The following is a 22,012-nucleotide window of genomic DNA, read 5'->3' as shown; positions in this document are numbered from 1 at the left end:
TGATTGATCCACATAGGTGATGTTGCCAGCAAACAGCATCATCGTCAAAAAATAATGCCGGAATGTTGCCGGTGCCGAGTTTTGGGGGATCGAGTCTGCAGTCTGGGCACTCGGTCAACAATTCCAGAATAACCTCATTGATGTAGAGGCAGAACAGGAGCGGGGCACGGCCTTGGCGCATGCCCCTGGCCACCCTAAAATCATCAGTGGTCTCACCTGCAAGGCCCAACCTGACCATCGCAGTATTTTTACAATAGAATTGTCAAACTAAAGCTACCATCTCTGCAGGCACCCCCGGCGTCAACATCAACTGCCATAACTGATCTTTGGGGACAGAATCAAAAGCAGCCTGGAGTTCCACAAATACTGCGTTAGCCTGCATCGTCTTCAGTACTGTGTATTTTTGTAAAACAAGGGACAGACAAAAACATTGATGAATGATGCCTGTCCCTAGTTGAAAACCCGCATGAAGATGAGAAATTAATTCTTTAGAGTTCACCCATTCTTGCAATTGCTTTAATACCACCTTCGTGAATATTTTCCAGGTGAAATCGAGTAATGAGATGGGCCTATAATTGCATGGTTTTTCTCTGCCTCCTTTTTTGTAGATCAGCACTTTTTCTGCCTTTCGCCAGGAATTGGACAATAGGCTGAGTTTAACACTGCTAGGAACAGTTTCAGTAAAACTGGCACCTAGATATCTGGTTTGTCCTTCATCAGGTCTGCCGGGATCCTGTTGGGGCCTGGTATTTTATGGCTCTTGGTATTTAAAATTGCACTCTTCACCTCCACTAAAGTTATATCCATTAGTGGTAGGGTACAATCAATCTTCTCTAAACCTTTATATACAATTTCCTCAACACATAGATCAGCCAAACCATCTTTATATAACCCATGAGAGTGGCTAAGCCAGTCCTCTTGGGGAATCTGACAGTGAAGCCCATTATCATGTGTTCCCTTTTTTATCAGAAACCAGGGACCAAGAGGTTTTAGTGTACCTCATAATTGCTGCCTCTTGGATATCCTCCCACTTGGTTTTGTGGTATCTCTCTTTTTGTTCCTGAATTGTATTCTTATAGGTGGTTCGAGAGCAACATAGCTCCTTTTCGTTCAATTATACCATCTGTAGCGAGGCACTGTGTTAATGCTCTCTTGGCCATCCTACACTTGTCAAACCAGTTGGGCTTCACCATCCCTTTCATTTTATTATCTCTTACTGGTCTGGTAAAAAGAGGAGCAAGATCTGTAACCAAATGATCAAACTGCACCAGAACCTCCCCATCACTGATGTTGCTGTTACAGATACTTTTAATGTTTGATAATGCTGTTTGGTAAATAATGTTTTAACCCAACCATCTCTAGGTGGTCACATTTAATAACACCTCTAGCATTCCCTGAGATCCTGATTGGTACAGTTGGTACCAATATTTCACATGGTTTGCCTCCTAATCTCATTATCCTAACCCTAAAAAAACAGCCTAGGGCTGAAATGCACTAGCTACTTTTTCATGTGGTGGTTTGTTTATCAACTGTAGTTGTGGCTGAATGGGCTGGATCCCAGACATCCTAAGATATTAAATGATTTGGTAACTCGAGAACATATTCAAAGATGGCTGCCTGCATATATAATAGATTATTTTTAAAAGCTCTATATGATTTTTATGTTTATTAATTGAAGAAAGCCAATGGAACATACAAAAATACCATGGAAATGGTGTTGCGCTTTCAATAGAACACCATTAAGCACGCAGCCACCGAACCAAATATAACAGAAGCCTACAGGCTCACATGTATATTGAATATCTTAGTAAAGTTAAGAACTCACACTAAATTCTACTTACGCCGTTTTTATACTATAGTTTACTATAATTTAAAATGTAAATCTTGTATTCTAGATATATCTTATACTTGAATTGGTTTTGTTTAACTTTGAGTAGACAATTTAATAATCAAAGGTTTTGAACTGTGGGGTTTAATCCAAGGCCCCACAAACAGAACTGAAGGGTCCACTGGAAAAATGATCAGTCAGCCTTCATGAAAAGAAATTCACACTGAAAATGGGCCTATTTAGGCAGACTGTGGGGGTTTCTGCGAGTAACACAAGGAACTGCTATGTGAAAAGGCCTATCTCTAATAACAAAAGGAAAAGTCGATTTTAAAATAGCCTTTTCAAACACTGACACAAAAATGGCTTTACATGTGCGTTTGCAGTTGTAAAGCAAGACATGAGAAAAATATTCCCCTGCTAACATAAAGATGTCAGGGAAAAGACTCAAGGGCTGATTCATGGGATTCGTGCACCGGAAAACAGGGATTTGTGCGCCATTCTGCTCGCAAATCTTTATTTGTTAAACAGGGATTTGTGGGCAGAAAGGGCGCTTAAATCCCCGTTTTTTGGTGCACAAATTCCATGAATCAGCCCATTAATGTGGGTTGACAAGATGTAATGGATATTTTGCTACACATGCAAAAAAATGGTGACAAATGAAAAGAAAAGTCCACTTTGTTTGCATGGGTCACATGAAAATTTCATTTAGGCCTGAGGCAGACCCTTTTGCTTGTTGTTGGGCAAAGTTCACAAAGGACTTCAGCACTGCAAACCTGGCTTTTTCATCCCAGCTATTTACAACTGCAATAAAGTATAGCCTGCAAAGCGTGTTGAAAACTAACTTTCCCCAGACCAGTTGTCTCTGAAGGCTCATTTCTGTGAATGGCAAATGGCCTAGCCAGTGCACGACTTGAATGGGGGAGGAGCTGCAATCAAGAGACGCTCAACTCTAAAAAAAATACAAGAATATAGAAGGTTTTTCAGATCGAAATGGTGGTCTACTTCAGCTAACAGAACAGGACGCCGGATGGCAGCAGGGATTTGTGACAGTACAGGGTCGGCCTAGCTCAGTATCTGCAGTGGGAGATCTCTGTGTAGCTGATGTCTCCCAAGCATTTACGACCGCAGCCTACCAACTTCAAACAACAAAGAGACTAATAAAAACACAGTCCAGGAAGCTCTGGTCAGATGCTATCCAGGAATGGCAAATGGCCTGGGCCTGGGAGAATGGGAGCTCACATTTGCATAACATGAAGATTTCCTATTAGTTTAAAATGACATGAAAGTGTTTTTGACTGCTCGAACATGTCCTGAATTTAAGATTTGGTGAACTGGTGGAGAGTAAAATTAGGCACTTGGAGGACAAATTGCATGTTCATAACTATTATGCTTTTTATATAAATGGAGGAAAACTGCCCCACACCCATGCAACATGGTGTGAACCCAATTGCCCATGAATATCTGAAGAAGCATATGTATATATTATGGCAGTGACTAGTATGTTATGAAGTGTTGCCACATAACTACTTTTTGCCAAAAAGGTAGCATGAAAAAGGGGATTTCAACTGGGAGTTGCCATATTTCTGTTCTAGATTCCTAAACCATTCTGTAGAGAGAGGTTGGACTTGGGTGGAGAGAGAAAGGTAACTGTCCAATCCTGGTTGTGGGAATTCTTGCAGGGCACCACCCAATATTGAAATCTTGATGGTGTCATCACTGGTATATAAAGTGGATGCACTATGAGAGAAGGGGAGAGCTGCTAAAAATTACCATCTGACACCCAGAAACACCAAAAGCAGATTTGATTAGATTGCATCTGGGTGGAGCTGTCTATTTCGGGGAGGCCTAAAAGCTGAATGGGCCCTACGGTGAAGAGCTTGCGGCTATCCTTGAGAATGAGTAACCAGACCCCTGCCCTGTCCTCCCAGAGGGTCCTGAAATGCAGTTTGCTTTCCTGACCTTTAAACCGATGTGTTCAGTGTAAGTAGAATTGAGCCCTTTGAAACCAAGAGGTGGAGGAATCTGCTTGCCTTAAATCATAAATCCTTTCCCTTTATAGTGAGTGAAGGTGCGGGGTGGTAACTAAATATATTAATTTAATTAATTCCCCTTTGCAGAACACCACAGGGTGATTTATTTGTTAAAATTCAAAATTAACAAAGCTCATTCCCACTGTGACTATAATGTAATTGGGTACTCCTATTTTTCCTCCTAACCCTGACTCCTTTTAGTAAGAGGCATGTCTTTGTCCCTGAACTAAGACAAGAACATCCCTAAACTGCCAACTTTCTTACAAAGGCTTTTATGTAGAGGGGGCTAAACATCCCACATTCTTAAATCATACCAATTTTTCTGTCCAGCTTCCCCAATGCAGGCCTTTAAGGGGAGGGAGGATCTGAAATCCGAAATTCTTAAATCATCCCAATTTTATTCTGTCCTGTTTCCTCAACACGGGCCTTTAAGTGGAGGGGGTCTGAAATCCAAAGTTCTCAAATCATCCCAATGTTTCTTTCCAGCATCCTCAACAGAGGCTTTTAAGTGGAGATGGGGGTGAGGGGGTCTGAAATCCAAAATTCTTGAATCATCCCAATTTTTCCTGTCCAGCTTCCCCAACACAGGCCTTTAAGTGGAGGTGTTCCAAAATTCCTAAATCATCCAAATGTTTCTCTCTGACTTCCCCAAACCAGACCAAAGTAGGGGGGTTTGAAAAACAAACTGCTAAACACCCTGTGTTTATTTTAAAGCAAAGGTGTAGGTGAAATAATAATTGCTGTATGCCTTGGTACAAATCTGTAAACCAAACTGCTAGCCTGTTAAGCGTGCAGGAAAATCGAAATTGCACAGCATTGCATATGTAAATTGTTTTTATTCATTGTCCATTGTTGATTATTTCTTGAAGTGAAATCTGTAGAAAATAAAGTATTGTGATTTCAGTTTTTTTTCCAACCAGCTTGTGTGATTTATTTATATAACAAGATGTTTAATTGTAAGCCACAAAGAAGGTGGCTCGTGTAGTTTAGTGTGATCTCTATTACCTATCATTTAAATAAATACAAATATATTTTCTGCACACAGGCTGGGTTCTTGGCTCATTAGTAGCTCAGGGGGAGGGATGCAAGGGGCATAATATGAATCGGAAATAGGGCTGAACAAAGAACTAACATTAAACAGTTTGTCGTGTGACACCTTGATTGGGGAGGGAAGGAACTCTCCATGTTGCGAGTGGACCCTCAATAAACCGCTACAGGACTAGTGAGAAAAATCATTAGAAAAGATATACACGACAACTGATTTACAACAATCTTTAAAGTAAATGTCTTTTTACCCACAGAATGGTAACAATTAGTATAACACGTGTATGCAACTCCTTGACTGATAGAGTTACTATTAGATTCACAGGATTACTACTATTAGTCCAAAGAATTCTGTCAAACAAGAAAAAAATATAAAAAGATGCCCAAAAGTAATCAATTTAACCTCTAGAACAGGACAGTACAGAATTTAGGTAATGCATCATAAATTGAGCTATAATTATATATATAATAATTGCTTTATTATCAATAATACAATTGAATGTGATACACATTGGAGATAGAACAATAACACATAAAATACAATATAATAATTTGATATTTATATAGTGCTTTTATTCAATATTGTGAAACACTTGCTTCCCTAGATGTTACAAACAGTCAGAATCGAAAACTGTACTCAAAAATTGTTAACATATGTTCTTTACAGTAGTAGTAATGATTGGGAGTATATGAACACCTATGAATGGAAATGTATGTACAGGTTATCATTTATTTGTTGAAAAACTGTTGAAAAATTGTATATATTGACTTACTTGTGCATACATTTATAATCATGTTGAAAAAACCTGTGTTTTTGTTTTGTAAGGAAAAGATTGGCAATAAATTAATGTATGATTTTCAACAGATGTTTAATTATTAGATATTCTGTTTTATCCCCATCAGGTAGATACTGCTCTTGTTGTTTACTTATATGATTGTGTATATCTCTGTATTCACTTTATATTCTGAAAAAAAGATTTCATTTTCACCTTTAGAAAGATCGTGGGATAACCATGAAAGTCAGAAGTGATTTTTGTATCAATTGGGTTGGAATCCTGCACAGATGTTATGCACATTCTTTGATCTCTTTGCAGTGTGGGGGTTGTCTCAGACTCCCCTTTGTAGCTAATTTGGGTTTCCAGTATCCTTTTTTATTTATGTCACCAAGAAACAGAGCATCTTCAAAGATCATAACTATCAATTATCTCAGCCATATTTTAGTTCATCTTCCATTTGATTTTGCTTAATTCAAAAATTGAATGACCAAAATGACCAAAGGCTCTTGAAAACAAATCCCTTTAACCGAAATAGGAATGGAAATTAATTAGAAAGGAATTAATATCTATACTTTAATGGAGCATTAATGCAAGGCTCTTCTCTCATTAATATATCTAACTACGACAAAGCATCATGTTTTTCTATGGACTGCTGCACATCATTTTGCTGTGTTTGTGTGTGTGTGTGTGTGTGTGTCATTCTGTATAGATTTCACTTCCAGCTCATATGTATTTCTCTCTATGAGTCAGTCATGTCAGATAACTTTCTTGTCCTGAACAAGGAGAACATATTCCTCATATAAAGATGATGTCACGCAGTGCTTGGGCTGAACATAGATAGTTGCTCTCAAGGTGAAACTGCTCCTCTTATGAGAAGGATGTCATCCATTGACCAAACGTAGATATGTTCAGTTTCTCTCAAGGACAAAATCAGTTTCTTATGAGGAAGATGTCATCTCTGGACTTAGCGTCCATATGTTCAGTTTCTTTTAAGGAGAAAATCATCCTTGTATGAGAAAGATATGGTCCATGGACTGAATGTGGATATGTTCAGTTTATCTCAATGAGAAAATCAAGTTCTTATGAAGAAGATATCAACCATGGATGGAATGTGGATATGTTCAGTTTCTCTCAAGGAGAAAACATGTCCTTATGAGGACCATGTCATCTAGGCACAAAATGTGAATATGGTCAGCTTCTCTGAAGAAGAAAATCAACTTTTTACAGGAAGAGGGACATCCTATTAGCATTGTTTCAGTAAAGCTACTGTTTTGTGAATTTTGGTTCCTTTGTATAGAGCACCTGGATTTCACCACTTTGAAAAATGGTGGGGCCCCAGACGAGGAATCCAAATGGCATGCTGATCCCAGAGTTTATCTCCCCAACCTTACCTAACTTTTCTTTCCAGTCTCCTCGGACCAAGTCTCCTCAACATTCTAAGCTCCCTGTTCCAAATGACCACTTTTTTCAACGTTCTAACAAATCAGGCATCCCTTAGATAGCATTAAAAACACAACCTTACAACAAAAATTCACAGTACTATAATAGAATGGGATTGGGTTTTGAATAAATCTGAACCACTGGCACTGCTCCGGGCAATGTGCCACACCAGCATTTTTTAGTTTGTCAGCGCCATTGCAAAAGGGGTCCAGCCCTTTGCAAATCAGTCAGGTACTTCCACCAATGGCAGTCAGGTATTGCCAGCCCAAACTGCTAGGCCAGATCCCCTCTGCACAGAAGCTCAAGCAACCCAGGCATGTTTCGGCTTTGTGGAGTTAGGCCATATGGTCGTTCCTTTTCTGTAATGGCTTGGCAGGCTGAAGAACAATGGTGTGTAGGGTTGCCCAGAGCAATGCCAGAGGTTAGGATTAATTCCAGATCTTCCACCATCACCTTTTGTTTTGCATTAGCTATTGCTACAAGCACACATCCAGAGAGCAGGCTGCTGGCCTGAAATTGCTACACGACCAGGGTTGAATTTAAATGACAGTAAGAAAATAAGCCTTCATAAAATTAATATCAGATTTTTATATATCACTTAATGCCGTATTCCTGCAAATTGTAAATACTGTAACAATAGTTGCCATCAAAGGCAAACAAAATAATACTCAATGTATTGACCCTTTGGAAGGATAAGGGCCTGAGAAAGGCCTGCAGAGATTCGAAGTGTCATTGTGTAAGCTGGCCCCAGGTGAGAGGTGAGTGCTCAGTTCCCTTATCAATAAAACCAGACAATCCCCCCTTTTTTCCAAGAATGGATTAAACCTTTCTGGAGCCTTTCAAAATACTCTTTTTGGAACAAACTATTTGGGGGTGAAATCCTTCATTTACTCTTGAACGTGTACGTTTCCTAAAACTGATTTATGTTGTGTTAGGGGAAAATGTGTATATATAACTGGCTGCTTTGTATGGGTGGGAATACATTGAAATGTATTGGATGTGTATGAATTACAATGTAAAGGATGTGTATGATGTTATTGTACGTTATGTTGTTTCATTTGGGTATTGTTATTTGCATTAAAGTTTTATAAACTGAAGACACCATTTTTTTTTTAAATAGACTTTTGCAACTTGCATTATTTTAGAAGTGGTTCCTGCCAACACCACCTAGAGCAGTGGTCTTCAAACTTTTCAGGCCTGAGGCCCCCCCCCCGAGCAAAGTGTGGGCAGGCTGCCCCCCCCAAATTGCCAATGGGCAGTAAGTCCAAATGGCTATGAACTATTGTGTGCCGTCACCGCACCCTACTCCCAGTAAAGTTCCTGGGCTCCCCCACCTGCTCCCATCACAGTCTATGGCCTCCCTCATCCCACTCCTAGCCCAGTCCCTGTGCTGTCCCCATCCCACCCCACCACAGTCCCAGGGCTCTCCAAACCCTGCTCCCACCACTACCCCATGCCTTGCAGCCATCCTGCTCCCACCACAGTCCCTGGGCTCTCACACCCTGCTCCCAGCACAGTCCCAGGGCCATTGGTGGCTGGTAAATTTTTTAAGTGGGTTTGAATAAATATTTCCACCAGATGTGCCGACTGAGTGCAACCTGAACCAATAAAGGAGATTCGGGAGGGGGGGGAGGGTTCGCCCCATGAATTTGTTTAAAATAATGGATTAAAATGTTGCATTTTAGAGCAAAAGTTTAAAAATAAATGGGTAAAAAGCCAAACAGTTTGCAATTGGCACTGGGGTCCCAGGGGGGAGGCATGATATTTTTTACTGGACTTCAATTATAGATGTCCAGTAAAAAGATACCATCCCTGTATCCTGGGCCCCACAGTGCCGAACACAATCAACATGATTATGTGTGTATGCAAGGCGCTGGGGGCCCAAGGGGGAAAGTATGGTATTTTTGATTGGACATCTATGATAGATATCCAGTAAGAAAATACCATCCCTGTGCCCTGGTCTCCACAGCGACTCAGAAAGAAGAGCTGTGTTTGGCAGGTGGGTAGGGGAATTGTGCAACAATTAATTAAAAAATACCTTTGTTGTACAACCCTCCTTCCTCCCTTTACCCCCCACTCGCCAAAATCAGCTCATCAGACCAAAACAAACACACACACACACACACCACACACACCCACTTTCACACAGCAATCACTCTATCATTCACACGAGCACCATCACCATGCACTCACTCATAACACAAGCATACACGCATCCATACACATATTTAAATAAATTAACATAAACATACCTTCTGCAGGGGCCTGCACATGGGTGCTGAAATGCCCCGCTCCTGGCTGCTCTGTCCGTATGTGCGAGGAGGCGCAGGAGCTCCCCCTCGCACATACAGACATGAAGTGCCCCAGCCAGCATTTCCAATGAGCTATGCAAGGCTGACGAAGAAAAACGCCCCCAGCCTTGTATGGCTCAGTGACCATGTGCGGCTTGGGAACTGAACTGAACTGTCAAAGGGAAATAGTGTTTCCCTTTGACAGTTCAGCCAGCCCAGAAGCACTTCCTCAGCTGGAAAAAGCAGCTGAGGGAGTGCTCAGTGTGGGTCCTCGGCTCCTCCAAAATGGGTGAGGGGCCACTGGGTGGACGCCCCCTCAACCATTATGGCTGACCGGCCAGGTTCGGACTGGCCTATAGGGCAATAGCGCAATCCCCATACCAAAAATGCAAAATGCTAGTGTGGGCTAGTCAAAATAGGCCACTTTTTTGGCCAATGTGGGCCAGTTTGATGAGTTACTTCAGTATGCAGCTTGTAGTTTTGACCATTGTTGCTGAATAAATATTCTTTACATATCACAATTTGATTACATTTTAACAAAAAACACCCACTTGGGTACTATTCAAGCAGTCTGTGACTAAAGGAATGAATATCCATTTGTAATTGCGGGGAACTTTTTCATTGGTGCCTGAGACAGTTTTATGCTCGAGTCCGACAATGTGAGCCGCCCCAGAACATTTCCTCCAATCTAAAAAATAAAGATATATTTGTTTAGCATTTGTGCTGTGCACTCGTGCCCCTCTCCACCCAGCTTCCCCCCCTCCCCTGAGGTTTGCGGCCCCGCCTCCATGGGGGGACATGCCCCACAGTTTGAAGACCTTTGACCTAGTGCAATGGAACAAACACTTATTTATTAAGGTAAAGGATGCTTTGTTGACAGAAAATACCTTTTGAAATGAGCGAGGAAAAACCTGTCTGTGAGCATTTACATCCTATTACAAGAAATGCTTCCGAGCTTGATGTTTGCCTCTCAGCTAAGAAAGCACGTCAGAGGCAAGAGGCAAGCATAGCTCTCAGCTCTTCACCTTTGCAATGAGTGTTCCGAGACATTTTAAGGCAGCTCCTGTTAACTCAGGGGTTATCTTAGAGGGTCACAGCTGAGCATTCCCATTTCATAAACTACAATGTGCTTAAACTGCCGGTTGGTACATCCAAATGAGGGTCACCAATCATCGAAATGGCGTCACATGCCGCAACATGGCTTCTAGACACAGTTCCTTTTTAGATGTTCAATAGAGTTAAGGTGTACTAAAGTCTCCACCTTATGTAATGCCCTAGTGTCTTATCGGTAATCTTCATGGTTCCACGCCCTCATCTTCCTCGTCTAAGTCTCCTTGTCTCTTATAGACTGGGACGAGGAAGCTGGGCTGAGGAGGTAATGTGGAAACATGCTCATCTCAGGAGGATAGCTCAGGGGCAATGTTCTTGTCTTAGAAGCAAGACAACACTGAGCACCACAGGTTCGATCCCTGGGTCCGCGCTTAGAAACCTGTTGGTATTAAGAACGTTATAAATAACCTATCATATCATATCATATAATATCATGCAGTGTAATGTGATCTACCATTTTTGGTAGAACCCAAGACTTACCAGCATGAGGCGTTGTATAATGCAAATATTCTCTGCAGTCTGATTAGCTCACTATGCAGGTGCATAGACTTATTTTAAAGGGTGAACAAAACCGTGTGTTTGATAGGCTTTTGTTCAATGCCCATGTTTCAGTAGTTTTCTTGAAAGGGTTGGCTTTGATTATTTCAGCTAAAAGCACCATTCCATGAGACCCTTAAACTATAGTACGATTGCATCACAGAGGCTCTGAGGCATAGAGCACATTGGGCCTCATTCTGAGTCAGCTGGTCTGGTAAAAAAGTGCCAGTATTCAAGGATACCAGCCCTTTACCAGATCGGCCGACTTTGGGTTTGCCGGTGGGGCGCATGCCTTACCTCCAGCTAAAGACTGGAGGTAAGGCACCCGCCCTACCGGCAATATACACCATCATTACCGGCATTGACAGTGCTGATAATAACGGCAAATTCCCTCATGGAGTCCTATAGTCACTCGAGCAATCAGAATTCAGTGGCAATGCAGCCAGACCGAGGGCCTGAAACGGTATCTACATTTGCTGGTATCCTGGCGGTGTTACCGCCAGGATACCAGCAGGTTTAGAATGAGGCCAAGTTTCTGTCATTTCACACGGTTCAAAAAATAGAGTTACCACTTCATTACCAAGATTTTTTCCTGTACCACCATACTCCTAATGAGACCCTATGCCTGCTTAACAATGCAATGTTATGGTTTTTTATAAGTCTAGATCAGAGTTGAACTTATTTGCAGTGGTATTTTACATATTGTTGAGGGGCAGTCTGTATTTTACTAGGCAATGGGTATTGCTGATAGTGATGCAATAGTCTCAGCACTAATGCATTTACTGCCAGTAGTGACACCTTATGCACCCTGACAGGACCGATGTTTCCACCAGATGCCATTTTATCTCTCTGGAAATGTTTTACCCCAGCTTATTTGTTGATATTTAAGTCCCCTTTTCTGTAATAGCAGTATAAATGGCTGGATTTGGCATATGTTTGAGGCACACAGTAGGTCAGGGATCACTAGCCTTATTATGTTATTTAAGCTTATATAGTGCTAAACATCAACGCATCTTTCACCTCCAACATAGTGCCCAACAACCTCAAGGACTCCTGGGTTCTTCCTTTACTTAAGAAGCCCACCCTTGACCCTAATGTCCCCACCAACTACAGACCCATAACGACTGTACCCTTCCTACTAAAAATCCTCGACAGAGCTGCCTATCTCCAGATACAGAACCACCTTGAGAAAAATAACTTACTAGGACTCAGACAATCAGGATTCCGCCCCAAACACGGCACTGAGACCGCCCTGATTGACCTTAAGACACAGATGGACAACATTAAAGACAATGGTAAACTAGCCCTCCTTCTCCTCCTTGACTTATCGGCCGCCTTCGACCTGGTCAACCACGACATCCTCTGCAAACATCTATCCTCAGCAGCCAAATTTTCAGATAACGCCAACGCATGGATCCATTCCTTCCTTAACAACAGATCCATGAGAGTCTTCGCACCCACAGCCTCTGCCATCCCAGCCCCAGTCACTTGCGGTGTCCCCCAGGGCTCCTGCGTCTCCCCCACTCTATACAATGTATTCACGAAACCCCTCTTTGACATACTGGACCGCTTGGGTGTCATCTACACCAACTACGCAGATGACACCCAAATACTGATCCCTTTAACAGGCGACTACTCCACTGACCTCACTGCTCTCAACAACATTTATTCCATTATCCAAGAATGGATGGCTAAGCATGGCCTATGCCTTAATGACGACAAGACCGAGCTTCTTCTCCTAGGTTCCCAACCCAGACTTAATAAACTCGACAAACTCTATCAAGCATTCACTATAGACGGCAATAACATCATCGTCTCTAACAGCGTCAAAACCCTAGGAATCTACCTCGACTCCTCCCTCACACTGACAAGACAGATCAATTCCATCTCATCAGCCACTGCTTACACTTGTAAACTCATCAATGCCAGCAGACCTTACCTCTCACCATCCAACTGCATCACCTTAGCCAGAACGTTAGTCCTTTCCAAAGTTGACTACTGCAATGCGCTATACTTGGGAACCAGTCAGAAAAACATCAACAAACTACAAGTCATACAAAACAACGCCTTGCGAGCAGCCCTGAACATACCCAAACATGAACACATCTCGGACGCCAGACGCACCTGCCATTGGCTATCCATACCACAAAGAATTGAATATAAAACCATCTCACTCACACACAAATGCCTAGCTAACCAAGCACCCAGATACCTATCCGACAACCTCAAGCACCACACCCCAGCGCGCCCTACCAGATCAGCTCAAACACACTGCTTAAATATCCCAAGATTTAAGCTCCAAAAAGCAGGTGGCTCCAGCTTCCCCGTGCTTGCCTCCAAACTTTGGAATTCACTTCCACTCGAGCTGAGATCAGAACCGTCCTTTCACAGATTTAGACACAACACCAAAACTTGGCTTCTATCCAAAGAAACTGCCTAGCCCTACCTCACTAGCATGCACCAAGACTCTAAATTTATAAATATGTAATCGATTTGTACATTTCTGCTGCATTATTCTTGTTGTATTCATTATTCTTGTTGTATTCTTCGCAAGCGCCTGGATGCCCTAGGGCCAGGCGGCGCTATACAAATAATAAACTAAACTAAACTAAACTAAACTAAACTAAAGGCTAGGGGATCTAGAGCACCGAGAAGACAACTAAAGTCGGAGGAATAACACACAGCACAAGAGGGTGTGAGGGGATAGTTACAATACCAGCCAGTCAGTTTAGAATGCTTGAACATCATACTTTGTGCAGTGAATTTGCTTTGTGTTTCTTCTGAAATAATCGTCTAAATGTTAGCAATGTTGGAAGTGTACAAAAAAGCACTTCCTGGCCTATAGAGTGAAAGTTCACAAGGGAAAATGATTGCACTTGAAACTCAATGGAATGTTAAATTATATAATGCTGACTGAAACTACATGACTGGTCTGTGTGATTACAAGCTTGGAAAATGATCAACAATAAATCAAATATAGCAGGTTCTGGAATTCACATTGTACAACTCTCATGTAGGGGAAAATACCCAAAATAAGCTCTCATTTAATAGGGGCAACCCAAACAATTGTTATATTTGACACTCACGTTTGGCAGAGAGAACCAACTCCCAAAGAGCCAACCAATTGGAAACTGTCCTCACAGAGACAAAAAGGAAAATGAACCAAAATAATGTAAACACAGATAATCAGTACTCAGCTTTTAAACAAACGCTCCTTCCAACATTTAGCACATTGTCAGAAAATATGATTAACTTGTATTGTTATTTACAGAGCAAACATTAAGTATTTGTTATTGACGAAAAGCACGAACCACCAGAAGCAAGGACACGTGCAGACTTGACATCTGCTGCTGTAAAAGGAAAGGACCAGAAAACAAGTCTTCTCTCCCTATGACCCAAGACTGTGGAACCGCCTCCCCGTTAGAATCAGCCTCACTCGCTCACTCCTACAATTCAAAAGAGAACTCAAGACCCTCCTCTTCAAGGAGTCTCTCCTCCTCAACACCTAGGCCATCACACTGCCCATGTGCCACCTGACTCGCTAGATGCCATCTGCCCCTCTCCTTTCTCTGTGCCCCTCTGTATCCAACCAACGCTGTAAATCTTTTCTGTTGCTACCTCTGAAGAGCACTCCGTTATGCATCTGTACTGTTGTATACTTCTGTAACGCGCTCCGTTGTGAATCTGTATTTTTGCATACATCTGTAAAGTGATCCGTTGCTTCACAAAGCTAAGTCTGAGCTCAATAAATACCAAAATAATAAAAATAATAATAATATTAATACAAGCTAATAATATCCTAAATACTGCAATGTAGATCCCAATTTACCGGGTAGAAATACCACCAACTTATCATAACTAAACATAAGTCTTCAGTCACAATGTTCTAGTCATGTTAACAGATGTGCTTTCATCATAACAAGGAGGGGGTGCAATGAGTACTGTTATCATGTGAGGAAAGGAAGGGAAAGCAGGGGAAAAATCCCTGAGAAAATCAGTCCCAAGAACGGTTTACTATGAGATCTGTGAGGGATTCAAACATCCCCACAGGGAGTGTGTGCTCGCCTGGGCTTTTTTTGATGATTTCTTAGGAAATGGAATGATGGGAGATCAACCTCCAAAAATGTGTGGGGCTAATCCGTGCACATTTTCGAATGCTCGCAGGACAACAAACACACAAGAGACAAGGATACAGATGCAGCCTAACTGTTCTGCATGCAGACTTTGCCTGTGAGTGAACAAACTCACTCACAAAATAGATTGGGTCACTCACATAACATGACACTAATGCCTGATCCCAAGATGATGAACAAACTACTTAAGAGGTCAGTTGATGGGGAAGGGGGTGACTGCTGCATTTGCTCATAATTACACTAAACTAATGGGCATTTGGACCCACCAATTAGGAAACTCTTTGAAAGAGTGCCAAAGTCTGTCTAAAAATGTGCCAGAAGCCACCTGACTTTTAGGGTGATATGACAGGGTTCCAGAGTGTTGGTGTGATAGCAGTTAGAGCAGGAGTAGGGGTAGGAAAGATATAGGGGAGTAAACTGATGTGGCCAATCCAAATAGGAATAGGAGGGGTCCAAGAGAAGTGAGTCACGTTGTACAAAGGGCAAGCCTTATAGAAAAGGCTTGAGCATAGACTCAAGCCTGGACTTAAATTCTGTCAGGAGGCAGGTCTTGAGAAGAAGAGACCTGAGAGTAGACTACTGGGCGATGGAGCCCAGATACTAGTGCTAGCTACAAAGCCACTTGAGTCAACTAGAGAAATCTGCAAGCTTGGAGTGCCCCCTGACTGGGAGGATTATCAGTACTGAAGCCTGACAAATAGTTGGGGGGAATCCTCCCCATACACCCCAAGGGTATGATGGAAAACTATACAGGCTTGACACAGTAACGCACTAAATAGACACCTCGAGCAACAGGGGACAACTACATGGTTTTGACTTACTAAGGAGCATCAAGAAAAATCAGAGTGAAAGAGGGGTCATGGAACAGGTCCTGCCCCCATCAAATTGCATCAAGACTACAGAGATCCTGAAGACTACTCACTGCTGGGATCATTTGCCAAGGATAAATCAAGTGTGCTCAGGCACTTAAAGCGCCCATGAGAGTTTGAGTGTTCAGAAGGATATTTTCCCTGTGAGATGACACTTTGGACCTTTGAATACTAGAATATGGAGTAAACATTGGACTCATGACTTTGGTTTTACTTAGGAATACTCCTGCACTGGATTTAATGTTTCTTGACATCCCACTGCTGCCATTTTAAAGTGTCTCTTTGTTGTTTCATCCCATTGTACCCAGCCCATCTCTTAGTATTAGTTAGTTACCAGCAGTCTGTCACTAGTGACTTTAAAAGTGATGCCTCCGATTTGCCATGAACATTTTAAACCCTCTTGCCAAATTCCTCACTTTTGCTTTTCCATGTTTAGGTGCTCCCGAAATGTTTGCACTCAAACTGCGAACAAAAAGAAGGCACTTCATTGCACAGTCAATTACAAATACTAAATGTAAGCTCCTGCCACCTACCTACAAGCAATTCTTAGATTTTTTTTCACAAGTAGTATTGTGTCTCATATATCACCAAAAGTTGGCACATGCACTTACAGCCACTGAATGTATATCCTTTGAACAGTTTTGCATATTGTTCTTTGCAACTAGTATTTTTTCTTGTCGCACATCTTCACAACTAGTATTTTGTCTCATCCATCACAAAAATCTGGCACAACCAGTTAGAATCACTGAAAGTATATCCTGTGACCAAGGAAGTTTAAGATTTGTTTCTTCACAGCTAATATTTTGGCTTGTAACAATGTACAACTCGTTTTTTCTCTTTTCCCTGCACACAATATTGGCACATTCAGTACAACCACTAAATGTGCCCAGACTATTCTAGGACTTTTTTCACACCTAGTATTCAGATACTCACAAGCAGATGGCATACTCAGCTAAAGACACCAAATGTATTCTACCGGCTCCAAACAATTCTAAGAGATTTTCTTCTCAACTAATATTTTGTCTCATCGCAAATGTTCACAACTAGTATTTCTGTTGATCCATCACAAACAGTGGGCACATTCAGTACAATAAAAGAAGGTAATCTCTGGCCCTCAACCATTTCTCAGACTTTTTCCACATCTAGTATTGTGTCTGTCACAAAGCATCACAAATAATATTTGCTCTTGTCCATCATATAGTTTGGCACACTTAGGTATACCCACTAAATCTAAGCTTCTCCTGCCAATCCTAAAATTATGTTTTAGCTGATTGTATTTTTTCTTATCACTAATCTGCGTACCTTGCATTTTGCTTTGGTCATCACAAGTTGGTACAGTGACTGAACGCAATTTCCTGCCTCCAAACAATTCTATGATTTCATCTTTTCAAATGGGATTGTGTCTCATCATATAATATAGCACACTAAGTTACAGTCACGGAATGTAGCCTCCAATGGGATTTCTACTCACTCTCTAATGTGGCAGTCAGTGTACAGACATGTTGCAGAATCCTCCTTCTCCCCAAAGTCAGAATGTGAGTGGGAGAAGTTAATAGACCTAACATTGCTATCCATTTCAATGGGTACATGGGGTCAATCGAGACCAAGTCCGACCACATCCAAACCCCATCAATACAACTGCCTAGCTCAGAAGAGACACTCCTGACCATATCAATGTGACAACCTTCCATGTTCCATGGGGACAAGAAGCAATGCACCCCTGAACCAGGCAAATCTCACATAGCCATGTCCCTGCAGACTCTTATTTCACTAGCTGTACCTGCAAGAAGAAATACATCTCGCCCTCACCCAGCAGGGAAAACTAACTGGAGAAAAATTCACACTCTCCCCATTTAGCAGCTACGCACAAAAACAGCAACTATTACACTTCCCTCTAAAACAAATAGAAAACGTAGGTGTCAATTCAAAGGAATAAGAATAACAAACAGGCACACAACATTCAACATCCCACAGTAGCAACCCACTTACCCAGAAACAGCAGGGTACAACAGAGAAGGAAAAAATGAACTGCCCGCCCGACAAACACCTATAGCACATGGCACAAAAGCATACTCCCACATCCTTCAACTACAAGGCAGCAGCATGGCAGCATTAAGATCTCAGTAAATAAACGCCTGACTACGCCAGCCAATCAGGGAGTCAGTATCTGATATGAGCATTATAACAGGGTCCCTGCTCACTCATTCAGGGAGATGGGAAACAGGAGTGAAGGCAGTTGTGGAAAGAGCTTGAAGGACGAGAGAATTTAGACTTGCAGAGGTGAAAGGTCAGAGAAATCTGACAGGCCAAATGGAGCTGAGTGGCCTGAGAAAGTGGAGCTGGGTCGGAGAGCTGAGGGACCTAAGAGAGCTGTGTGGCCCGATAGAGCTGAGGTGTATTATAAAGGTGAGGGGCTTAATAAGGTGGTGGAACCCAGAAGAGCAGAACATACTAATAGAACCGAGGGGCTACACGAGAGCTGAGAGGCCTTATTTAGCTGAGGGACCTGAGATAGCTAAGTGGCCTGGTGCAGCTGAGTGGCCGAAGAAAGCTATTGTGCCAGACCAAGGTCCAAGAGAGCTTGGGTGCGCAGGAAAGCTAAAGCCCAGAAGAGCTGAGAGCCCAAGAGAGCTGCGAGAAGGAGAGACCCATATATATCAAAGGAGCTTGGAGAAGCTGCAGAGGCTAGTTAGCGTGAGAGACACAGGACATCTGAGAGAGAGAGTGAAAGGCAAGAACCTGGTACAGAGTTTAACCCATAAAGAAGGCTACGACTATCTGTGACAGTGAAAGCGTTCAGGTTGCTATATTTCAGGCAGAGCAAGCAGAGGGAACCGCCCTAGCTGCAGAGGGGGCAGGGCACTATATCCCTGAAATTGAGCCGTTCATATATCCCTGAAAAGTAGGCTAAGCACCATATCCCTGAGGAATGTACTGAGCACTGTATTCCGGGGTGAGCTGGGCAATAGTTTCCTGAGAAAGCTATGTACCAGTTTCCTGAAAGATGAGCTGAGCATCATATTAATGGAAGCAGGTAGAAGTGATTTATTTACTACAACCCTACTCGATAAATAATAAAAAGTGAGCTGGACACTATTTCCCTGAGGCTCCGATTCGGGCAAAGCGTGAGCTGGGCGCAATAGTCCGGAGACTGTGATTCTGGGGAAGAAGCAAGCTTATTGCTAAATACCTGAGATTCATTCAAGCAGAGTCATTTATTGGGCATTATACCACTGTTACTGTGGCAAGGTGAACTGGGTGTTGTATAATGTGATAAGAACAGAGAAGCATGCTGAACACTCTATACCTGAAACTGTAGTTTGAATATAGATCTATAGGGAGACCATTTTGTCTGTTTGAGAGAAAACCCAACATGGTAAGTTTAGTTTTACTGTCCAGAGATGGTCTGCCTCTGCACTATTTTCATAGGTCTTGAGTTCAAAAACAGTTAGCTGCACGGGTTGTAAGGGAGCACCAGGAACTCCCCTGCTCTGTTGGGATTCATAGTATTTAAAGAGCACCCGGGAGGAACATTTCACTTACAGACTGTGAGATCCTGAGGTCCAAGCTGTGTAAATGCAATCTTTATTACATACAAACAAATGCATACAATTCTTTTTTTTTTTACATAAAAACATTCTATTTGTGCTCAAGGGATTAGTAAAGTGCTCAGGTGCAATCAAAGTTGGCATCCACAATCAAGGCAATTCACCACCCATATATCGATTCCCGTATTCATGTTTGCATATGAAAACAACATATTGGGCCAGTTTCCAACTCTTCATTTGAATTCATTTAAATTCAACACAGAGCAATATTTCTACTCAATTTGGATGATGCAGGTGGTGGCATTTATAAATGTCGACCTCTGGACTCGGCCCTCTGAACATATGAAATCACTGATCGCTCTTTATCAGGTACTGTCGACATCATGTGCCTCAGCCCATAACGAGGATACAATCACCATAATGTTACTCTTTTTCATATACAGAGGCCTTCAACAGGACAACCAATAGTTCACACACATTGAATGTTAGTTGATCGGTGACACTGTCAGTTGGCCGGGAGGTGAGACATGGGTTTGGAAAAGCAGAAGATGGCCCATTTAATCATGGGAGAGGTTGCAAATCCCCCCCAATAAAGTTTGATTGATTAAATGATTTTGATTAATGGAGAACTCTCCATTGTGAGAGAAAAACTAATAAACTGTTAAATTGTTCTTGGATTCACTGTGCCAATCAAGGATTCAGAATTTTTTTGGGATGGCCCAATATGTTGTTTTCATATACGACATGAATACAGAAATCCAAATATGGATTGTGATTTGTCTCGATTGTGGGTACACTAACCCCTTGAGAACAAATATAATATTTTTATGTAAATAAATGTCTTATAAGAAAATGTGTTTGTATGAAATAAAGGTTTTTGCACACAGGCTTGACCTCAGGATCTCACAGTCTGTATGTGAAATGTTCCATGTGAAGTGCTTGTGAAATACTATTGTTAATTACCGCTGATATGAGGACATCGCTTGTGTTGGTTTTCCGGTATCCCCATTGTTTATTACACTGTTATGGTTCATGAAAAATAAATATTGGAGAGGAGGGCAGTCAGTGCTGTTGTTTTTCACAATGAGCTTACATTTCTGAACTTAGGTGGAGGCATACTAGTCTGTCAAATACATACACGCATTTGTAGTGGAACTAACAGTTCTCTTGAATTTACTGGCCTGTAGAAGTGTCAATCAGACACAAACCACATGTTCGCATTGTGGCATTGGAGAATCAGTGAAAGAGACATTATAGCAGTGGTGAAATAATGAATATTGTGTAAGATTAAACAACAGTTTTAGTTGAAGACTTTGGATTGCATTATATCAATATCAAAAACCGAAGTTCATCGTCAAAAAGAACTTTGATGTGCAGGCTACGCACTCTCCAGACCTTATAATGTACTGCTTTTCAGATACCTTTTGCTTATTCAGTTCGAAGTCATTAGCAGTCTTTTCAAATTGTAGTTAAATCCCTGGTCCACATAGGTGTGTATCCCAACTGCATTATGACAAGAAATAAAGTGTCAACCTTTATGTCACAGGTTTTGTTGGATCCTACACATTTTTTTGTTTGGTATCAGCAACTGATTCAAAGGTTTACCACACACTTAAAGAGCCCAGAACCCGACTTAACGTGGTTCAATCTAAAACATCTCAGGCTAATTGAAGCTAGACCTACCATGAATACCCCACCAGGCTGGAAACTTCAAGTGTAAGGTTACAGTTTATCCGCCAAAGTAACAGTCCTAAATTGGAAATCCCCATAGTCTAATTCAGGGTTGTCCAACTCCAGGCCTCAAGGGCCAGAAACATGACAGGTTTTCAGGCTATCCGTCATTAATATTCATGAGAAATAATTTGCATACATTTAGAATCAGTGTATGCAAATCTATCTCAGCGATATTAATGAGGGCTATCCTGAAATCCAACATGTTTCCGTCCCTCGTGGCCTGGAGCTGGACAACCCTGGTCTAATGTATATAACCTACTGGAAATAGACGTATTTGAACCACAGCAAACAGAATGCGCTAGATGAGACTCAATTGTATTTAGTCATACCACTGTGGTGCTGCAAAGTAATTTTCATTCAGTAATATGTATCTATGGGGAAGGACTTACAATCTCTTTTGCTCTGTACCCTCAGATAAAATGAGAATTGTCTTAATGCTGGTTTTAATTTTTTTGATCTTATAATAGAAATTAGCCAAGGAAAAATCATTGCCCATCTACATTGTCAGAATTTGTGGTACATAGAGATCCCTGAAAAGATTGAGGAACCAGTGAACAAAAAGTCCAATCCTGTAGTGTGCAGGGACCTAGGAACCAGTGATAAGCCACTCTGGAAGAAACAAAAAAGCTTGGTCCTCAGGGGAAAGATAACAGGAGAAGAAGAACACAGTAT

The sequence above is a fragment of the Ambystoma mexicanum genome, chromosome 1p, assembly GCF_040938575.1.
Source record: "Ambystoma mexicanum isolate Mex_15411 chromosome 1p, UKY_AmexF1_1, whole genome shotgun sequence".
In the NCBI taxonomy this organism is placed as follows: domain Eukaryota; kingdom Metazoa; phylum Chordata; class Amphibia; order Caudata; family Ambystomatidae; genus Ambystoma; species Ambystoma mexicanum.
The sequence above is the reverse complement of the archived record's forward strand: the minus strand, read 5'-3'. Positions refer to the sequence as shown.